Raw genomic sequence first — 17,450 nt, 5'->3', positions numbered from 1 at the left:
AAATATTGATTGACTGAGTGAACTGATTTCAGAGGTGGAATCGACAAGACTTGGTAGCTGGCAGAATATGGGGAATCAGGAAGAGAGAAGAATTGAAGATAACATCCAAGGTTGAGAAATGAGAGAGAGGGTGAAGTGGTGGTGCCACGGACCAAACAATGAATTTGGAAGGACAAGTAGGTTTGGGAATCAGGACCCTAGGCCTGTCTTACTCTGTTGTGCTTCCAGAAAGAATGACATAATTGCAAAGGCCTGGGGGTGAACTAGGAAGAGACATAAAGGAACCTAGCTCAGCAACAGATTGACCCTTCACCCAAGATACTGGGTCCTATGAGAGCAAGGGACTCATTCCTTGGCTATTTTGCATTCAGAAGTGAACAGCAAGGCAAAATTTTTGTAGAAACTTCTTTAAGTTTGAACCTATTTCCCTCAGGGATTTAAGATGTCCCCAGGTGTTAGAAGGAAATGTTTGTACTTCTGTTCCTGTGAGATTTTCTCAATAAATGTCCTTTCGTATAATGTAAGTTTTGTAAAAAAAAAAAAAACATTGATATTAATTGGTTAATTGATTGTTGTTGTTCAGTTGTGTCAGATTCTTTGTAATCTGGTAAACCAACTGTTCATGGGGTTTTCTTGGCAAAGATGTTGGAGTGCTTTGTCATTTCCTTCTCCAGTTTTATGCAGGCAGTGGTTAAGTGACTTGCCCAGGGTCACACAGCTAGTAAGTATCTGAGGTCACATTTGAACTCTGGTCTTTCTGACCCAAGCTTAGTCCTTTATCCACTGTACCATCCAGTTAAATGATACAGAGGTGTTCATCATTGGCTACTGATACTGGGAAGAATGCACTGGATTGGGGGCTGAGCTGATAGCATTAGAAGAAAAAAAAAATCCTCACAGCATTTCAAGATTACCCTTAGAGCCCTAATAGGGAGACGTAATCTTTCTCAGAGACCCAACTGGTCCTTGGGAATGGAAGTTGGGATATAAGTTCATCCAGAATTAATGGGGGATACAATGCCAATTACACAGCAGGTGACTCAGATCCCGAGCAGAGTCCATCTGACCTTCAGCCGAATCCATATTCTAAATACAGCTCCAAGCCTTGGTATAGAGTAAGTAAACTAGCTAGATTTGCTATATGCTGGTCTTACCACATACCTTCTGTTACTTATAACTTTTAAACATACAGTTTGTCCAGTGGGGGAAATTGCATTAAGTCATTAACTTCCTACCTCTACTCTTTCTTGATTGGTCAGGACCTATGGCACCACTAATTCAATCAGCTGACTGATTGATATCACCCTATTGATATGCTACAGTGATAGAGTCAAGGAAAGGATAAATCACAGTGTTTTAAAGGACCATCCAGGTGTTGCTATGGTCTCCAGGAGAACCATAAAAATTCAGCTCTACAAGGGCCCAGTGAAGTTGTAGCAGCCTGTGGGATGCCTGGTTTTAAATCCTGACTGACCCAAAGCTTCATCTTCAGAGAAAGACAAGCCAGAGTTTGGGAATCCTATGTAGGGATCCTCTAGATGAAGACCCAAATGAGAACACACATGTGTCACAGTGCTACTTATGTAGTATCCTACTGCATGGGTAGCATGATTCTTATCTCTCTGTAGTCTACCCTTACAACACAGATAGCTTCTCAATACTGCATGAGCTGTGTACTTATTTTATTGTGAATTATGCAAACACATGAGCACAACACACACATACACGGACAGCCACACAATGCACATATGCATACATGACTGACATATATACATGTAGACATATGAATATTTGCATATGCCCATAAGTATGGACACACCCCTATGTATACAATATGTTTTGTGGATTCAGTGGTGAGTCCACTCATTAATTTTGACATCAGAAGCCCGAATAAAAGGTAATGAACCAAGACAGTCTCCAGAAAGGCAATCTACTTATAGGCAGAGTCAGTGATGGCAGAAGGAAACCTTTTGTCCAATCCCTGCCCATTGAAATCTTGCATGTCCTTCAAGGGTCAGCACAAATGCTTCTTCCTTAGTGAAGTCTGCCCTCTTGCACACTCTAACCACCCCAAATTGGAAGTGATTTCTCCTTTATCCGGTCTCCTAGCAGTTTGTAACCCTTTTATGTTTTCACATATCATGATCTCATTTGTCTGTAAGCTACCTCAGGGTAGTGTCTCATTTATGTTCATCTCTTCCACAGTACCTAGCATAGTGTATCGCAGTAATTAATATATGATTGTTGAATGAATAACACCCCCTCCTCCACACTCATCCAGACCCCCAACTTTGCAAGTGCTTCACAATCCTGTGTGGCACTTTTTTATATCCCTGGAAGCAGGAAGGTGACTCAAGGAGCAGCTTCTGATCAGAACTACCTGAACTGTTTACATTTGGGAGTATACTGGTTCCTTTATCTCCTCAGAAAGATAATCCTGTTTTCTATTTTACCTTCAGAAGCCTTCTCTGTATAATTAGCACAAGGAGAAAAACAAATAAACAAACAAAACTATGATTACTTGAAAGGCACCCAACAGGTCCTAACCCCCTTCCTGGTTTAAAGGGGGGGGGGGATTGTGGGCTATTGTCATTCTCCTATCCCAAGTAGCATTGGGTTAATTTTACCTTTCTCTTTGATTCTTCTGCTGACAATAAGCAGGGAACAAAGGCTGCTACTCAACTGGGGGCAGTAATTCATCTCCACCCCGTCACAGCCCGCACACAGCTGCCCTTAGCTCAGCATGGCTCCCAGCCACACCAGACACTAATTCAGCCTGGCACTCATTCCCATGGTCTCCACAGAGATGACATGATACTTGCATCCTAATGAAGAAGCAAAGGGGATTTTGCCTTGAACCAGCATGACTGAGAATGCAGGTCTTCCTGAATTACCTTTGAAACACCAACCAAGCATCCTGGGTGGCTAATGACACTTGTGTAATTAAATATATAATCAGTTCTCCCCCCTCCCCCATCACCCATTTCTTTACTTTTGGCCAAGTGTTCTTACATGGCTGGCCACTTGTCTATAAAGACGACAAGTCTGTCTAACCCAAGGAACAGCCCAGCTCCTTCCTCAGGCAGCTCTGCAAACTGAATATGAGACGCTATCCAGCCAGATCACAGTTGGCTTTGGGTACCATTGGAAAAGCTTATTCTCCCCAAAGAAAACCAGAGTCTTTGTTGGAGAGCAGTCAGCCCATACAGTCTGACTGACATGGATAGAGGAGGGGAGTGGAATCCAGTCACCCATGGAACCCAGCAGCCTAACCTAGCTCCGGTGCCAACAGATGCCTGGCCGGGACCATTGGCCAGAAAAGCAATTTTGAATTGCAGCATGGGATAAAGAAACTGCCCCCACACACAAGTACATCCCCAAATCTGACACAGTCTGTCTCACTATTAGCACTCAGCTGAAAACATTCCAGAACAGATTGTCAAAACATTTTCATTCATTCAGTCATTAGAATGGTGTCAATGAGGCTCCAAGAGAGAAAGAACATAAAATGCAGTTAAAAGAAAAGGAATAAGGGTGAGAGGGTCACATAAGAAAAGAGGAAAGAGGGTAATGAGAAAGGAAAAAGAAGGAGAGAGAGAAGAGAGAGAGAGAGAGAGAGAGAGAGAGAGAGAGAGAGAGAGAGAGAGAGAGAGAGAGAGAGAGAGAGAGAGAGAGAATGAAGGAGAACGAGAACGCTGGCTCCTTCCAGGGTAATTTACAGCAATAGGAGCATCTGCAGATGAGAGCCTGCTTGCACCAGGCATGGCTCGACAGCCGCTCTTACTGAGCGGGCATCTTCCAATGTAGGAGCTGAGGCGGGACGTAGTTTACAGATGGCGCTGCACCATGCATGCTAATGAGTTACTCCAGGAAAGCTGCCGCAAATTAATTGCTCAAAGTATCTGTTAACTTACCAAATTGGGAGCCGTGATGCAATTATAGGGCAGGGTTTCTCAGCACACTTCGGAGGGAGGGGAGGGGGGTACGTCTACTGGTACCCAGCCCTGGCAGGCTATCTGAAGCAAGGGATGTCCTATATCCAGACTCTCACCAGCTTAAAAGATGGGGAGTACGCTATAGAGGACAGGTAAGAGAAGGACACAGACCTGCTTATATTTTTGTATTTAATTTTTTTTTTGAGCCCACGTAGGATTGAGTCACATGTTGCCTTTAGCATCAGCCAGAGTCATCACATGATCAAGGTCACCCATCATGTGATGAGACAGACCTGATCAAGTACCACCAAGCATCCTTGAACCGAAGCCCTGCAAACTTAGTGTCTATCCTCCCTGCCCCCCCCCAACCCACCCATCCTCAATGATGTCTGCCTAACACTAGGGCTAATTTCTGCAGGAGGCTGGTGATCTATAGTACCAACTAATAGAAAGGAAGGATGGAAGGAAGAAGGGAGAGAGAAGGGACGAAAGAAGGAGAAAAAAGAAAGAAGAAAAGGAAGAATGAAAGGAGAGAAGGAGGGAGGGGTACAGATGGGGGGACCCGCAGAGCAAATGAAATGCCAAGATTTCAATGAATATTTAATGCCCTCTTCTCGCCCCTTGTAAGCTGCTGCAACTTGGACCAATGCCAGCCTCATTTGAATACCAGCCTTTGTTAATAAGGAGAGTGTCGCCTGTGTTGTTCTCTAGCAACTGCAGGTCTATTGAGCCCCCGCCATACCGATGAATATTGAGGAAGGCGCAACTCAGTGCAGTCCCCACCCAGCATAATGGATGGCCAGTCTCAGTCAGAGGGAGAATGAGGAGGGGACATGGAGGTTGTTACAGTTGTCCTACCCTGTCCATTTTCCATCTGGCCGCAGGGGGCGATTAGGTACACATGGATTGGGAGGGAACCTCCTCAACACCGTGCACCCCCCTCCTTCCAAGATGGGGGAGTCGTTCCCTTATTACAGCAATTTTCTGCTCTGTCTCTGTCCTTGCTGCCTGCTCCTGGGATTTCTCTCTGTTAGAGTATGTGTACATGCGTATGTGTGTGTATGTACATGTCTGGGGGTGTTTTTTCTCCCTAATCTGGAATGCAGATAAGGCGGCTGATTTAACAATCTGCCATGCACAGCATGTGTTTCATTGCCGACTATTGGAACCGATTCTCGTCACTGCAGACGGCAACACTTTTCCTGTGCCTAGATCAGGGCTCCCAGAACAGAATCTGCAAACGGAGCCAGCTGAGTGATGTACACATTGCTGTGTGTTAGTGTTGTATTTGAATTCAGGAGTCCTGGCACTATTTTAATAATACTATGGCGTGCCTCGTTCCTCCATGTTGTCACTATTTTTTCTTCTGCCCACTGAAAACAAGCAGGTATTCTCTGTAGTAGCAGTTTTAATTAAAGCCTTAAAAAAAAATTCCTGCTTTGTATTAGATTTATTTTTCAAAATAGTTTCAATACTCAACACTTCCACATGCTCCTTTGGGAAAATGATCCCGAAGCTATAAATTAAATCTCTAATTACATTGTAGATGCCAAGGCGAGACCATTCTATTTCAATATGAGAGTAAGAAGGGATGGATGGCTGCTATATTCTACCCCTGCTGTGGGGAATTCTGGGCGGCTGGCCTTGGGGAAGGGGCTGTGCTCCTCAATTAGTTAGCTAATTGGGAGACTGCCTCCACATAGCTTATGTGATCCCCTAAACAACTAACGACTTCCCTTTGAGGACCTGGGTATTTTGCACTTTGCTGCATGCTGGGCTCCTGAGTCTGGCTTCATTTGAATTCCTGGCACAGGACACAGAACTATCTTTGTAATAGATGTCTGCTAAGCTGTATGGGAGCTTTCATGAAACACAGCATGGTAGGAAGAGCAGTGGCCCCCGAGTTAGAATTAGGCAGCCTGGGATCGAGTCCTGGCACTGTCCCCACTTCGGTGTGTCATCCCAGGCAGGTCACTTCTCAGAATGAATGGCTAGATGGGGCTTTAAGATCATTTAGTCCAACTTTTTCATTTTATAGATGTGAGTGATTTGCCTGAAGTCCTACAGGTATTAAATAAGTGACAGAAATGGTTTTGAGCTCATATCATTAGATCATAAGCCATAGCTATTGAGCTGGAAAGGGACCCTACCTCATTTAATCAAACCTCTTCATTTTACAAACAGGGAAAGTGAGACTAAGAGAAATTAAGTGACTTACCTAAAGTCACACAGGATGGCAAATGGCAGGCTGACAGGGCATAAAATCATAACTTCAGAACTAGAATGGATCATCAAGGGCATCTAGTCCAACAAAATAAAATAACTGAAGTTTAGAACAGTTAATTGATTTGCCCAAGGCCTCACATGTGGTAGAACTGGGATTTCAATTCAGGTTTTCTGACTCTGTTCTTTCTACTATATCACACAACAACTTTGGCCATAATTTCCCTGGGACTTTTAATCTATAAAATTAAGGGCTTAAATGTGGGAGGCAGTGTGGTATGCTGGAAAGATTTCAAGCTTCAGAGTTCAATCTGGGTTCAACTCTTACTACTGTGTGATGTTGGAAAGTCATTAAACCTCTTCAAGTCTTAGTTTCCTGATTTGTATAAGAAGTTAGACTAGATGGACTAGATTTTTTTTCTAGCTCAAAGTTTGTGATTTCTAAGGTTTTTGTAAGTTAAAAAACTTAACTTAATAATTTACATTCTATATCTAGAGAGATATTGGAAGTGGGCATATTCTGGGAGAGGAGGAGATTACAAACTTTCACTCATTTTAGGGAAATTATGAGCTTCATAAAACATTTATAAGTAGCCAGGAAGGAGCAATAGATAAGGTTTCTTAAGTATTATCTTTCTTTTATGGAGGAGAAAACTGAGGCACTGAAAAATTAAATGATTTTCCCAAGGTCAGTGTTCTTCCTCCCTCCCCACTCTAATGCTGCTTTTTTTTTTTTAGTGAGGCAATTGGGGTTAAGTAACTTGCCCAGGGTCACACAGCTAGTAAGTGTCAAGGGTCTGAGGCCGGATTTGAACCCAGGTACTCCAGAATCCAGGGCCGGTGCTTTATCCACTGCACCACCTAGCTGCCTCACTAATGCTGCTTCTTAAAAGGAACAATAGGGGGCAGCTAGGTGGCAGCTAGGTGGCGCAGTGGATAGAGCACCGGCCCTGGAGTCTGGAGTACCTGGGTTCAAATCCGGCCTCAGACCCTTGACACTTACTAGCTGTGTGACCCTGGGCAAGTTACTTAACCCCAATTGCCTCACCAAAAAAAAAAAAAAAAAGCAACAATGAGGAGAAGGTCCATGAGAAATTATAACATAGTTTTGTGTATGCGTACTAGCCCAAGCTAAAGTGAAGATTCTTTATCTGGGAGCAACATGGTGAAATCTGTGCTTTTAGAAGATCATTTTGATTGTTTGTTGGTTTGGTTTTTTTGGTGGCCATGGAAATGGAGAGAAGGGAATAGATGAGTGAGATGCTGGAAGGAGGAGGGAGTATTGATGAGGCTTGGCAACTGAGTGGATGTATATATTCATACATTTATACAGATATCTTTCTCTATATTTAATGTTAGATAGTTATTTGCTTGTTGTTTTTCCATTAGAATGTGAACTCCTTGAGGATAGGGACTATGTTTTTACCTTTTTTTTGGGTAACCCTAGTACTTAGCACAGTACCTGGCACATAAAAAGAGCTCAATAAATGCTTATTTACTAAAGGAAAAGAGTGAAGAGTCAATGATGATTAAGGTTTTGAAGAATGGTTGTGTCTTCAACAGAAACAAGGAAGTTTGGAATAGGAATGAAGTACCATTTTTGACATGCTGAGTTTGGGCCCACCCTGGACCCAAGAGGACCCGAGCCCAAATCTGGCCTCAGACATAAGACACTCACCAGCTGTATGACCTTGGGCATGCCACCCAAACCTGACGGCCCCACAAAAAAAAAAAAAGATAAAAAAGAAATGCTTTACTGATATCATCCCTTCATAGTCAATTCCCACCTGTGCCCTCTGTCTAAATTTATTCCTTTCGGCTGCCCTAATACTGAGAAAGTTCTTATGAGTTAGAAGTATCATCTTCCCATGTAGGAATGTAAACAGTTTAACCTTTTAACATCCCTCATGATTTCTTTTTCCTGTTTACCTTTTCATGCTTCCCTAGGGTCTTGTATTTGAAAGTCAAATTTTCTATTCAGTTCAGGTCTTTTCATCACAAATGCCTAAAAGTCCTCTTTTTCATTGAAGTTCCATTTCCCCCCCCCTGAAAGATTGTACTCAGTTTTGCTGGGTAGGTGATTCTCGGCTGTAGTCCCAGTTCTTTGCCCACTGGAATATCATATTCCATGCACTTCAGTCCTTTAATGTTGAAGATGCTAGATCTTGTGTTATCCTGACTGTAGCTCTACAGTACTTGAACTGTTTCTTCTGGCGGCTTGCAATATTTTCTCCTTGACCTGGGAACTCTGGAATTTGACTATAATATTTCTGGAGGTTTTCCTTTTGGGATCTCTTTCAGGAGGTGATCAGTGGATTCCTTTAATTTCTATTTTACCTTCTGCTTCTAGAATATCAGGGCAATTTTCCCAGACAATCTCTTTTTTTTCCCCCCAGACAATCTCTTGAAAGATGCTATCTAAACTTTTATTTTGGTCATGGTTTTCAGGTAGTCCAATAATTTAAAAATTATCTCTCCTGGTTCTATTTTCCAGGTCATCTGTTTTTCCAAGGAGATATTTCACATTGCTCTTTATGTTTTTCATTCATTCAGATTTGCTTTATTGTGTCTTGATTTCTCATAAAGTCATTAGCTTCCATTTGTTCAATTCAAATTCTTAAGCAATTATTTCCTTCAGAGAGCTTTTGTATCTCCTTTTCCATCTGGCCAATTTTGCTTTTCAAGCTGTTGACTTTTTTTCCCCATTATTTTCCTGCATCACTCTCATTTCTCTTTCCATTTTTTCCCTCTACCTCTCTTACTTTCTTAGAACTTCCAGGGGAGGTCCAATAGGAGTGAGTCAGAGGCGAGTAAGTATAGCAATGAATAGAGATGGATTTTTCTAGGATTTGGGTGGTGAGAGGAAAAAGAGAAAAGGAGTGAAATGGGAAGGAGAAGAAGGGTGAAGTGAAGAGTTTTTTAATGATAGGGAAGACCTGAGTATATTTATAGTTGGTCAAGAAGAAGCTAGTATATAGGGTGAGATTGAAGATATGTGTGTATGGTGTGTGTGTGTGTGTGTGTGTGTGTGTGTGTGTGTGTGTGTGTGTGAAAGAAAGTTAGGGGAGGGAGGGAGGGAGGAGAGAGAGAAAGAGAGAGAGAGAGAGAGAGAGAGAGAGAGAGAGAGAGAGAGAGAGAGAGAGAGAGAGAGAGTCAAATTCCTGGAGGATGTGAGAGGGGATGTGATAGAAGGCAGAAGCAGAAGGGTTGGCCTTGGCAAAGAGAAGAGCCACCTTTTTGTAAGAGACTGGAGCAAAGAAGGAGAGGATATGAGAAGACATAAATGAGTTTTTAGGTATAGAGATGGGGAGAAGAGGACAGATGGTCTTTATTGTCTCAGTAAAGTATGGGAATAGTGCCTTCACTGAGAGGGGGGAGAGAGGGATAGGATAGGAAGCTTGGAGATAAGAGGCCTGAACAGTCTTTGTTGGGATTGCAGCAAAGTTAATAAGGGAAGAACAAAAGGGCCATTGTGTAGCAGTGAGGGCCAAAATGAGGTTAGATAACAAGTTGTAGTAGACCCAGTCAGCATCACATTGTGACTTCTTCCTTCAGTAGCTTTGGCTAGTATTTGCAGCAAAGGCTTATGGTTGGAGGGGTGTAATGAGGCAGGTGACTCATTTTCAGGTTTCAGAATAGTTGCTGATCCGTATCAGTAAAGGGAGTTTTTCCCTCACTAAGCAGGTCCTCTCCTGTGCCCCAATTAAATCATGATTGTGAATCAAAACAATTATAAACACCCTTAAAAACTGGATGCCATAGTTTGGTATTCAATACTCCTTATCAGAAGCTCATACCACATCAAAAGCATGTATGATTAACCTTGTAGAGTATATAATGTGCATGGATTTACACCTTTAGCCTCATGGATAATTGTTAGGCTTAAAAAAAAACCTCTTTGATGAGTCAGGAACCTCTAATGTAGATTGTAAAACATACTAAAACAATTATTCAAACTGAAGAGTCCTGGAACTTGAAAGCTGAAATAGATTTTAAAGATCATAAAATACAGCCCCTCAGTCACCTATGCTACAGATAATGAAATTGAGGCACATGGAAAAGAAGTGGTTTGTTGAAGATCACATAGTGAATTAGTGACAAAGTTGGAACCTTGAAAACAAATACTCTAACTACCTAAGTATTTGCTTTTCCATCTACTTTTTCTTATCCCTTAAAAACAAAATTTCTTTTCAAGTATAATAGAGCATTGGTGCATTCCCAGATCACCTAAGATGGAGGCACCTATATGGCAGATATCAAAGACCTCCAGAGAGAAGACATCCTATGTTGACCTCCAGTGTGTAGGAGCAGCTTCTTTCCACCAGTATCATAGTCAGAGCTTGATGTAATTTTTTTTTGGGGGGAGGAGGTCAATGAGGGTTAAGTGACTTGCCCAGGGCCGCACAGCTAGTAAGTGTCAAGTGTCTGAGACCAGATTTGAACTTAGGTCCTCCTGAATCCAGGGCCGGTGCTTTATCCACTGCACCACCTAGCTGTCCCCTGGCTTGATGTATTCTTAAAACTACTGGATAGGGACAGTCTTTATTTCAGGTGGCATCCAGGGGTAATACCTCATTCACCCATGGCATGGGTACCATGTGGTAAGCTGGGTGGAGGGGAAGAGCCACTCCCCACCCTTACTCTTACCCCTTATGCCCTGTTGCCTGAGAAATAGGCTTGGGGTTTTTATCTTACTTTGTCCTTTTCAGTTCTAGGTATAGGGTACAGAGTTCTAGATCTAGGAACTTGGGCAATGGTGACCTTGTTGTAGGGATGGATTTAATTGATCAAATTGGTCGTGAGGTATCCCAAAGAATTACAAGACTCAGTGACTCAGTTTCCCAAATTTTATTAGATTACTTTGGGAGCAGCTAAGTGTTGAAGTGGATAAAGCACTGGCCCTGGATTCAGGAGGAACTGAGTTCAAATCTAGCCTCAGACACTTGACAATTATTAGCTGAGTGACTCTGGGCAAGTCACTTAACCCTAATTGCCCCCCACACAAAAAGAATACTGTGAGGCCATAGGGAAAAGCACCCAAAGAAGACAGGTGTCTCAAATAGCGAGAAGAGAAATGTTTATATTCATAGTAAGAAAAGTAAGTTATCTCCTCATTATCTTAATCTCCTCCTTGTTCGAGGTTCATATCCTATTTTGGAGTTCCTGGGGTCCTAAGACATCCTCCAAAGTGGATACCTTTTTCCCTAGGGGTGTGTTTTTGGGGTTTAAACATCATAAGGTGAACCTAAGGACACATTTGGTCTTTCTTTGCACGTTCATAAAGACATGCTTAAACTTGTCAGAGCCAGAGGGTCTTTATATCTCTTTATTTTAAGATCTGATTTCTAGGTGTCCTGTCATCTAAGAATATTAATGGCTATTAATGGTTAATGGTCCCTGGTTACCTTCCCTAAGCTTCTGTTGATAGTGTTGGTTGATAGTAACCCTCTGGTTACAGTTGATAAAAATTCAAACCTTGGGGCAGCTAGGTGGCACAGTGGATAAAGCCCTGGCCCTGTATTCAGGAGGACCGGAGTTCAAATATGGCCTCAGACACTTGACACTTACTAGCTGTGTGACCCTGGGCAAGTCACTTGACCCTCATTGCCCCACAAAAAAACCAAACCAAAAACAACAATACTCCCCCCCCAAACCCTCAAACCTTAGTTTTTCTGTTAACCCTTTTGGCTACTACTGATAACTCAAGCCTTAGTTTATCTGTTAATCCTTTGTAGCCTCTTCTATCAACCTTGGAGCCCAGGATTCCAGGCTATATGTTATAATAGCCTAGCAGAGAAGCATTGATAAGCCAGTGTGCAGGATTCAAGTCCAAGGGGTTTTTGGACTTGGAATTTTGGTGGAATTAATGCTATATAAGAACTAAATTAAACTGTGAACCTTAGGGACTGAGGAAGTCTAGGAAGGATTATGCCTCCCTCTGCCAGGTATTGAGGAAGGGGATGTTTGTATGTTTGTTCTGATTTTGCTTTTGAAGTATATATCCCTTTGAAAAAACATGATCTGTTAAATGGTTAAATGGAACTAGGATGCTTAGGCCCCTAAAATTGGGCTTACAAAACTGGTGGGGGCTTTAGCTAATAACTCAAGAGACAAGAGACCCTAAGCCCCCTTCAAGGCACTAGGGAACTCTGGGGGAGGGGTAAAATGTAATTCATCTGATCCTCAGAGAGTCAATACACATGATTTTACTTCTGCTCTAGCAGCCTGCTGAGATCAGTGCAGGATGGTCCAGGAAGTCTATTTTGTCCCAAGCTTCTGGGAGAAGCTCACATATGAACTATCAGAAAATATGGAGGGATGACTCTAGATCTAGTTCTAGATGGATCTAGAGCTTTAAAATGAGAACAAGGTGGGGATAGTGGAGGAAGACAAGATAGAAGGTCCTGGTGAACTGAAGGCCATTGTTAACATGACAAAAAAAAATCAGAGGTAGCTAGGAGAAGAAACATCTACCTCTTTTATTTTAATAAAAGTATTTTATTATTTTCCAGTTACATATTAGGATAGTTTTCAACATTTGTTTTCATAGGATTTTTAGTTCCAAATATTTCTCCCACCCTCCCTTCCCTCCCTCCTCCCCAAGATGGAAAACAATCTGATATAGGTTATATATGTACAATCACATTAAACATATTTCTGCATTAGTCATGTTGTGAAGGAAGAATCAGAACACAAGGGAAAAACCACAAAATAGAAGGAAAAACAAACCCAGCCCAAAAGTAGAGGCAGTATGGTTCAAACTACATTCATAATCTACAGTTCTTTTTTCTGGGTGTTGAAAAAATTTTCTATCATGAGTTATTTGAAATTGTTTTGTATCATTGCACTGCAGAGAAGAGCCAAGTTCATCACCATTCACCATTCATTCACCATTGTTCATGAAACAATTTTGCTGTTACTATGTACAATGTTCTCCTGGTTCTGCTCCTCTCAGTCAGCATCAGTTCATGTAAGTCCTTCCAGGAGAAACATCTACCTCTGCACCAGAGTGCATAGCCTAGACAGCCCCAAGGCTAGAAACTGAAGCCAATGCCTGGCAGAGGCATGAGCAAGCAATGAACCAACCAACCAACGTTTGAGTTCCTCCTACATGCAAGGCACATAGTTACACAGAATACCAGAGGTGGGACTTTAAGAGACCACTTAGTTTAGTGATCTATTGATGTTACCTGGCAACAAATTGTTACCCATTTGAAAAACTACCAAATGACCTTACTTGCAAGTACCTATATATAAAACACCACAGAGCAACCAAAATGAAACCCTAGCTTCTCCTTCTCCTTTTACTTGCAACCTTATCCTTCCATTCTCAACAATTCCTTATCCCTGGCTTTTTTCTCTCTTCCAACCTCCCACCACAAAGGAATTGTGGGAGACCTTGGCCTTTTTCAGGTAAGGTCTTTCTCAAGTCTCACTTTGTCTAAGGCAACACACATTCAGTAATTAAAGGATAGGTAAGAATTGAGGCCAAAGATGGCCTAGTTTGCCTTCACAAAAGAATCTGTCTCACATAGTTTCATTCATGATATCTTGAAATATAGCTCTGAAAAATCAGGCTTTGACAAAGCCCATTGAGATTCAAATGGAGGTATTTGATTATGTCTTTAAAGCCAAATCACTCTGGCTCTCACTGATTGGCCAAGAATAAGTCACTTGGTCATTGTTTGGGTTTTGATGGCTTTTGATTGTTTTGGTTTTGATGAGTATAAATAGCAATCTTTTCTGTTCTGGACAGAAACCCTGAGGGTCTTTCTCTCCCAGATTGATTCTTTTGAGAAGGCAAATTAGAACATCTTTTGCCTCATTCTTACCTAGAACCTATAATCACTGAATGGGTTTGGCCTCAGATGAACTGAGACTTGGGAAAGACCACGTTCTCCCACTGCATCCAGGGACATCTCCAGTCATTCTGACCTGTCTTGCCACTGGACTCTGATGACTCTAGAGGGAAGAGTGAGGCTGATGACTTTGTACAGCTCTGACTCACTTAACTCCAATTTACTGGTAAGTCAAGACATCCTCCTATTGATGTCATTGATCCTCTTTGAGAATGAAGTACTAACAACAATAACAATGATGATGAACAAGTGAAGCTTGGGCTGGGACCTATTATTGGCCCATCAGTGAGAGCCAGGGTGTTTTGGGTTTTAAAGGCAGTCAAGTATCTCTATTTGAATCCTAATGGGCTTTATCAAAGCCTGGTTTTCCAGGGCTCAATTTCAAGTATACTTATAAAGTCAAAGAATCATTGTAGTCTTTTGGTCAATGTGGTATCCCCAACTTTTGCCACTTGGGTACTTACCACTATATAAGGCTCCATCTTCTATAGCTCCATATTACTTTTCATTGAAACTAAGAACCACCAAAGCACACAATGTTCTGCTGGCTGGTTAATTAGCAAATTGTCTTGAGGTTATCTTTGGACCAGAGAAAAACCTGCCCTCCCTCAAACCAAAATACTTGGGACCCTCTGAAGCTTGGGAAAGTGTAGCTTGGAAGTAGGGCTCCACTGTAAGAGGGAGTTAAAAGTCAAGTAAGACAGCAAGATGAGCAAGTAAAGAAAGTTGATAATTATTGAAAGTTTCTTCAGTGGCAAGGAAGATCAAGGTGCACCCTCAGAAGAGGATAACAACCTCAGGGCCCCTACATCCAAAGCTTCCAAGAAAAATATGGATTGATCTCAGGCCATGGAAGTGCTCAAAAGGGATTTTGAAGAGAAAGTAGGAGAGATAGAAGGAAGATTTAGAGAGCTGGAGGAAAGAATGGAAAGAGAAATGAATGCAATGCAGGGGGAGTCATGAGAAAACAGTCAACAGCTTGAAAAGCCAAATGGAAAAGGAGATTAAAAAGCTCTCTGAAGAAAATTATTGACTAAGAATTAGGATTGAACAAATGGAAGTTAGTGACTTTATGAGAAACCAAGACACAGTAAAGCAAATCTAAATGAATAAGACAACTAGAGGGCAATATGAAATATCTCCTTGGAAAAACTGCTGACCTGGAAAATAGAGCCAGGAGAGATAATTTAAAAATCACTGGACTACCTGAAAACCATGACCAAAATAAGAATTTAGACAGCATCTTTCAAGAGATTTTCAGGGAAAATTGCCCTGATATTCTAGAAGTAGAAGGTGAAATAGAAATTGAAGGAATCCACTGATCACCTCCTGAAAGAGATCCCAAAAGGAAAACCTCCAGGAATATTATAGCCAAATTCCAGAGCTCCCAGGTCAAGGAGAAAATATTGCAAGCAGCCAGAAGAAACAGTTCAAGTACTGTAGAGCTACAGTCAGGATAACACAAGATCTAGCATCTTCAACATCAAAGGACTGGAAGGGGCAGCTAGGTGGTGCACTGGAAAAAGCACCAGCCCTGGATTCAGGAGGACCTGAGTTCAAATCCGACCTCAGACACTTGACACTTACTAGCTGTGTGACCCTGGGCAAGTCACTTAACCCCCATTGCCCTGCAAAGAAGAAGAAGAAGAAGAAGAAGAAGAAGAAGAAGAAGAAGAAGAAGAAGAAGAAGAAGAACATTAAAGGACTGGAGTGCATGGAATATGATATTCCAGTGGGCAAAGTAACTGGGACTATAGCCAAGAATCACCTACCCAGCAAAACTGAGTACAATCTTTCGGGGGGGGGGAATGGGATTTCAATGAAAAAGAGGACTTTCAGGCATTTGTGATGAAAAGACCTGAACTGAATAGAAAATTTGACTTTCAAATACAGGACCCTAGAGAAGCATGAAAAGGTAAACAGGAAAAAAAAATCATGAGGAATATTAAAAGATTAAACTGTTTACATTCCTACATGGGAAGATAATATTTCAAACTCATAAGAACTTTCTCAGTATTAAGGTAGCTGAAAGGAAGACACTTAGACAGAGGACACAGATCTGAACTGAATATGAATATCTGTAAATAATATAATATCTGTAAAGCATTTATTTTTGGTTTATCCTTGTTCTTTGTGGGGCAAACAGGGTGGGGTGTCTTATGTCTGGGGCCAGATTTGGGCTCGGGTCCTCCTGGGTCCAGGGCTGGTGCTTTGTCCACTGTGTCACCTAGCTAACCCATGATGATGTCTTTAAAATAGGGTTGAGGGGTAGGAGGAATGCACTGGGGGAGGGGGAAGGGGAGATGTGGACTAGGGAGAAGTAGCTCACATGAAGGAAACAAAAAAAAGTTTATGGAGGGTATGGGGAATTGAGGGAAGGAGTTGGGGAGTGAGTGAACCTTGCTATCATCACAATTGGCTCAAAGAACAAATAACATACATACCCAAGTGGGTATAGTAATACATTTTTGCCCTGAGGGAAAGTGGGAGGGGAAAGAGATGGGTGGGGGGAGAGGGGAAGGAAGGAAGGGCAGATTGGGGGAGGGAGCAGTAAAAAGCAAAACACTCTCGAGGAAGGTGAAGATGTTATGCATAACTACACATGTCTGACTTATATGGAATTGCTTGATTTCATAGGGAGGGTTGAGGAGGGAGGGAGGAAGAAAAATTTAGAACACAGAATTAGCTCAGAGACCTTAATCTCATCAGAGTGGGCTCAAGGAGGGAATAACATACACACCCAATTGGGAGGAGTAATCTATTTAACCCTACAGGAAAGTAGGAGGGGAAGAGGATAGGAGGGAAGGGTGAAAGAAGGGAGGGAAGAAAGGGGGAGGAGGTAGTCAGAAGTAAAATACTTTTGAGGAGAAATAGAGTAAAAGAAGATAGAAAATAGAGTAAATATCATGGGAAGGGAATAGGATGGAGGGAAATAGTTATGATGATTGACTATAATGGCAAAACATATGGTACCTACTTTGCTGGGCTATTGTGAAGAAAATTTTTTTTCAAGTTTAAGGTACTACATAAAAGTTATGATCAACAGGATGCTATCAGAAAAACCTAGAAAGACCTACATGAACTGAAGCAGAGTGAAATGCACTGTATACAAAATAACAGCTATAGTATTAGATGATCTTCTGGGAAGCATGTGGTTATTTTCAGCAAGGCAATGATCCAATATAACTCTGAAGGACTTATGAAAATTGCAGTGCATCTACAGAGAAAGAACTAATGGTATCTGAAAAAAGATTGAAACACATTTTTTTTGACAGTTCCTTAATCTGAAGTTTTGTTTTTATCTGTTTTCTCTCACAACCTAGCTAATGTGGAGATGTTTTCCATGACTACTCATGTATAAGTTATATTGAATTGCTTGAGTTCTTGGGGGTGGGGGTGGGAAGGGAGGGAGGGAGGAAGAGAAGTTGGAATA

The sequence above is a fragment of the Dromiciops gliroides genome, chromosome 1, assembly GCF_019393635.1.
Source record: "Dromiciops gliroides isolate mDroGli1 chromosome 1, mDroGli1.pri, whole genome shotgun sequence".
Classification (NCBI taxonomy): domain Eukaryota; kingdom Metazoa; phylum Chordata; class Mammalia; order Microbiotheria; family Microbiotheriidae; genus Dromiciops; species Dromiciops gliroides.
The sequence above is the reverse complement of the archived record's forward strand: the minus strand, read 5'-3'. Positions refer to the sequence as shown.